At 46.5% G+C, this 5466-nt stretch overlaps 1 long non-coding RNA gene across 1 annotated transcript; it reads left to right on the top strand.

The window, feature by feature from the left end:
* The first annotated feature begins 2110 nt into the window (after positions 1 to 2110).
* Positions 2111 to 4633, top strand: LOC144173280 (uncharacterized). The gene is made up of 3 exons (XR_013323214.1): positions 2111 to 2361; positions 3170 to 3234; positions 4564 to 4633. It is a non-coding gene; the product is annotated as an uncharacterized LOC144173280 (long non-coding RNA).
* The last annotated feature ends 833 nt before the right edge of the window (positions 4634 to 5466 follow it).

Here is a 5466-nt window from a genome sequence, read left to right as displayed (position 1 = left end):
GCCCAGCGAGCTTTCAACTGAACCGACTCAGCACCGTATTGGACGGTGCCGTTGGGTATTTCTCCCAAAATTCTCGTCGACTAAGGGGCCGGAAATATCGGGTGAGAGTCGTTTTGTAACGTATGAAATAGCACTTAACTCATCTATTTGAATAGCGACAGATAAGCGGGAACCTTAAGGACAACACGGGAATCAGCGTGCTCGAGAAATTTGCTACTCCATGTAAGAGGGAGCGTGGAGTCCTGGATAAATTTCTGACCACCGCGGTATGCGCACCATTGCGGGTGGTTAGATGGGCGGGCAGTGAACGAGACTTGGTACGCAAGAAACTGTCGGGCGCAGTAAAGTTTCGTCGCGTACGCATGCACAACACAGAGGAACGAGACCGGAGGCCCGTGGTTGGGTGTTTATACTTTGAGTGGGGGCAAACTATTGGCCCAGAAAGTGATGGGAAACGTACAAGGGAGATAAAAACGAGACTTCAACGGGTGCTGAGCAGATGGCAGCATTATAGCGTGAGAGAAATTCCCTGCCCAAGATAACAGCATCAGGACAATTTTGTTGCACGATGAATTCAACAGTGCACATGATGTTCTGAGTAACGATACGGGCCCTGCACGACAACAAGACGAGCTATTGGCTTAATGTACTGTGGATTGGCGGGGCACCAACAGTACCCCTAAAGGCGGCGCTATACCTTTTCGACTTTAAGGGCACACGTCGGCTTGAGTCGCAAAAACAGCAGCTCGTGCGTAAGTTAAAGCAAACGGAGTGGGCAACGTTTTGGGGTGAAAAAGGAGGGCTTGTACGCATCGCGGACGAAGCAGCTATTGCGTCCGGAACATTTGCTGTTGTCCTCCTTGGTAACTGTACGCTGTGAAATTATTTAGATATATACCCTTGAAGGGAATTTCCACTGTTTATAACTACCACCTTTGCACCCTAGCAGAAACACAAAATAATATTTATAACGTCCATTTTATAACGGCCTTATAACCCGAAATGCGGCGTGTAAAGGTGCTAAGGGGAAAGTTTTTCTTACGGCTGTAAATAATTTTGCAGCTTAGAGCAACGTATAGCCCCACGGGGGGACAGCGAGCGGCGACGTCGGGATGGTGCAGTAGAATCGATAGTTAGGCTAGTTGGTTCTTGCGCTTCGTCAAATAGCGCTTGAAGACAAGGAGTAAAGATGAGACACGACGGCCGTGAATGGCGGTCGGTACAAGGGGTGTGGCTGATGTAAACTTGCGCCTTAAGGGGACATAGAATGGGATCTGCGGCATGCCATACAGAGGGGCGCTAGCGTGCTTGTAGAAAGAATCTCAGTAAATGTTGTTGGTGAGCAGCATACCACGGCGGGAGTGGCGAGCAACAGGGAGTTCTGCAGGCAAAACAGCCTGCGTGGGCTACAGCGGGCAGAAAACGTCGAGATTCAACTTGAGTCGGAGTGTGCGGCACCGTTGTTCGGGTATACAGTAGGAGCGGAGGCGGCACTGTTGGGGACAATAATGAAGCAGGCGCAGCGGGGCCCTCCCTATGGAGGCAGCACCCTCGACAGGGGCAGGAACTCGCACCCGCTGATTCTGAAAAGTTGGTAGAGCTTGAGCTACCCCGTGTCTGAGCGTAGGCGCCAGAGTAGAAAGGACTATGACATGCATGGATGGAGGGACACTTGGTTTAACGTTGTTGGAAAGTTGGCCAGGTTTAACATTGTACCCTGTTTTCTCTGCGCAAGTACCTATTTTACTTACATTTAATAAAAATATCACGGTAGCGGGCAGAAAAAAACTAATATGTACTAAGTATACCGTGTTCAATAGGCCGCGACGCAGGCAGAAGGAAACTAGTTAAAAAAGCTATGCCTCCAGCAAGAGGCTGAGCAGAAGCAGCCATACCGACCATGATGGCAGCTGCAATGCAGTGGTGTAGCCACACAATAACGCAGCGGTGATAGTTGCTGCATACCACAAGCGATGTTGAGGATGTGTATGTTGGTAGCGACCCCCCCCCCCCCCGCCCGCCCCCCCCCCAGACAATAGGAGAGTAAAGTGGAAGTCTGGACCTGTTGGTTCATGATGTTCAGGAAAAAAACCAGTGAAAGCACGCTGTAAGGGAGCCCTATACACGCGCCTTTTTTTAAGAGCAAATCATTCGATATTTTTTTTATGAATCAGAACATACGTGCACCCGTGCTACTTTTTGCTTTCAGGTACTTGAGATGTTTGAGTACTCTATCGCAATCTTCGACCAAGATAAAGATGGAGACCTAGATTGCCTTTCTGCTCAGCGTACGGAATTTGACGAGGATGCTGGCAATGCGACATACGTGTGGAAGTATGGAGGATGCAATGGCCAAGATCGGTAAGATCAAACCACCGAATGCGTCGCAGCCTTCATGATCGGTATACGTATACCACGTGGAAGGGCGAATCTCTTTAATTTAAGAACCACCTGCATATATAAAAAAGAAAGTGGCGAGTTCTAGCGGCGGAAGAGCCATGCAACGTTACGGTGTTCCCAGCTCATTCCGTAACGATCACAAGGCTGTCAACGATCACAAGCGTGCGACCATTCAGTTTCGCTTCGCTGTAATGCCTCATTCAGAAGCCGCCGCAACAGTTTATTATAGGAAGCGAAGCTAGCAAGGGAAAAGGATTTCTTTTTGGCCATTCGCGTTCGTCCAGTGAAAAGCGCAGTTACACCGTTCTAGACGCGCTCAGCGTGTTAACGAGACCACTTTGGCATCTCGGCCCTGCAGGACACTGCGAGAGCGAGAAGCGAGGATGGACGCACAGAAATAGCCTAGGACGCTGCTATCCTTCGCTAAAATTACCCCTGTTCTCCGCGTACCGGAATGTTACCTTGATTTCTATAAGCATTCCCACTGCGCTTGTCAAACGTTCCAACGTGTGAGAGTTGCGTGTGCTGTCGCCGCCAAGAGTGAACGACGGGATGAAGTTCCCGCTACTGAAGCCACCTCTCTCGTATACCGAAGGCCTTCAATCCCACACAACAAAACGCCCGCCTAATTCTTGCAAGATCTTCATGAGCCTGTGGAGGGCGCCAACTCCTACAAACTATACGAGGCCAGATAACTTCCTCTCTGTGCATTGTGACGACATCAGAAAAAGGCGCCCCCCATGCAATATCTCTCTTCTGATCTTTGCAGGCAGTCTTTTACGCTCCATGTGGCTGTTGGAGAAACACCGGGCACATATACTGTGATAGAAAATGGTAAGTGTGCCAATGGAGGCCAGCAAAGATGGAGTGCGCATTACAATCATGCCGGGAAGGTATTCCGCCTCGTAAGGGTACACTCTGCGCTCCAATTTGAATGTGAAACTTGAGTCATGGAAGGCCACAGTTTGTTTTGTATAGTCAAAATGCCCCGAAATACAACTTGGTTAAATTTGAAATAACTACCTTTTGGTAACTCACTCAGCTCCATTCAAGTCACGACAGACGTTTTTTTAAGCGAAAAAGCGCAATAAATAATGAAAAACTCGAATTTTGCGCCAAAATGAAGTAATGCGGGCAGGAGTGACCAGCGCTAACACATTTTTATTACTTTTTTACCTACACGTTCTCCTTCAAGTAATACGATATTACAGAACTGGAAGCCCCACTGCAATGACCCAATTATGTTTCTTGGTGGAGGCTTTGGTATGTGGCAGCCAATTGCACAGACAAGGTTCTGTGACGTCATAGAAAAGTTGCCGGAAAGTGGCAAGGGAGTCACCACTGCTTCACATGCCTTCTTAAATACCTACATGATTTTTTCCAAGTTTGCGATAATATTGGTATTTATCGGGAGAACTCAGTCTTTTTAATGAACTGAACTTGGATTTTGTCTTCACGGACCCTTTAACGTTTTCAGAGCCCTCAAACGAGCCAATCCTGCTTGAAGCCTGCTTGGCCAGAAGTACAGTTCTTGCTCGAGACCCAACAATTGGTAACTTTTGGGCTACTGAGCCCTAAGAACTGTTATTGCGAAAACATTACTTGACTCGGCAGGTCGGAACTCGGGCGTCGTCGGCTCCGCAGCGGTGCTTTGCCGGCAGAAGGGACAAATGCGCGAAAAATAGAAGTAATTGAGTTGAGCAGATAACTAATTGAATTTGGGTTCGAATGCGAGTACGACACGAGGCCTCCGGAATACAAGACGAGCGCTCATCCCCTACGACGGCTCTATGGCGTATTCTTAGTACCGTGTATTAGAGACACGTACCGAGGCTTACACGAGTAATTGAGCATGATAATTACAGATGTTGCAATTAGGCGATTAGCAATGCACGCTCCCGCTACACTGTCATCAACGTCGCATATTTTCGTTATTCCGACGCTCTTTTTCTTTATTGTGAGCGTGCCATTCCGACACGGTCGAAGCGGGGTTTTGATTTTCTTATTCAAGGGTGCAGTCGTGTTACCCCCTCCAAGAGCTCTACCCTGTTGATTTGGCACAACAGCATTTTTACTCTGGTTTTGGTGAGCATTATTCAGAATTTCCGAAACACGAATGCAGCGACAAATAAAAATGTCAGTTTTCTACGGATTTCGTTTCAGATGAAGACAATCCGTTTATAATGGATGTTGTTTATACCGACTACGAGAACTGCGTAATTGTGGAAATGCCCATCAGGAACAGGGAAGGTAAGACGGCATCCGCATACAATTTAAGGGGTAATTGGACGCTGTGTATTCATTCCCACTGCAATACAAAGAATGAGCGCTAAAATATCGAAATATTATGCAGAAATTCAGAGAATTGTCTAGTAATGTGTAGCATTCTTATGCCTCTTGTCTTGAGTTTGAGCTCTTTACAGCCAATTTTTTTTTTCAAAGTTTTGTTTGACCGATTCTCTATTTACGCTATTATAACGATTACAGGTGAAACTTTCGCGACACCTGCATTATTGTGGAAATGTAGGGCGCTATACGGCTTGCCGTTTTCCGTAATTTTTTTATATTTTTCTTATTTTTTAGTTTTTCAAAATGTTGTCCGACCAATTATCTCGATTTACGTTATTATAACGATTACAGGTGGCGCTTTCACCAAATCCGCATTACTGTGGAAATGCAGGGCGTTACACGGTTCACCCTTTTTCCTACTTTTTTATATATTTTTGCTTATATTTTTCAAAAAACTTTGTGCGGCCAGTTGTCTCCATTTAACGATTGCAGGTGGAACTTCCGCGATATTTGCATGTTTGTGGATATGCAGGGCGTTACACTGTCCTGGCTGTGGGGGTACTCGGCAAAGAATGCTACGCATTAAAAAAAAACACATTTAAACGAGAGCCTGAAAAACCAGTTCCAAATCTTAAATTCCAACGGTGATTTTCGCTATTACAGAACAAACACCCTTGACTACCTAAGAAGTGGCAGGGATTGTCGAAAAGACAAAATATTACGATCATGAGTTCTTTAACAAAAAGAGTACATATAAGGGGAGATAAGAATAACATG

This window comes from Haemaphysalis longicornis, unplaced genomic scaffold (assembly GCF_048455015.1).
Source record: "Haemaphysalis longicornis isolate Haplotype H1 unplaced genomic scaffold, Haemaphysalis longicornis Haplotype H1 scaffold_3, whole genome shotgun sequence".
NCBI lineage: Eukaryota > Metazoa > Arthropoda > Arachnida > Ixodida > Ixodidae > Haemaphysalis > Haemaphysalis longicornis.
This window is presented reverse-complemented; position numbering and strand designations above follow the sequence as displayed.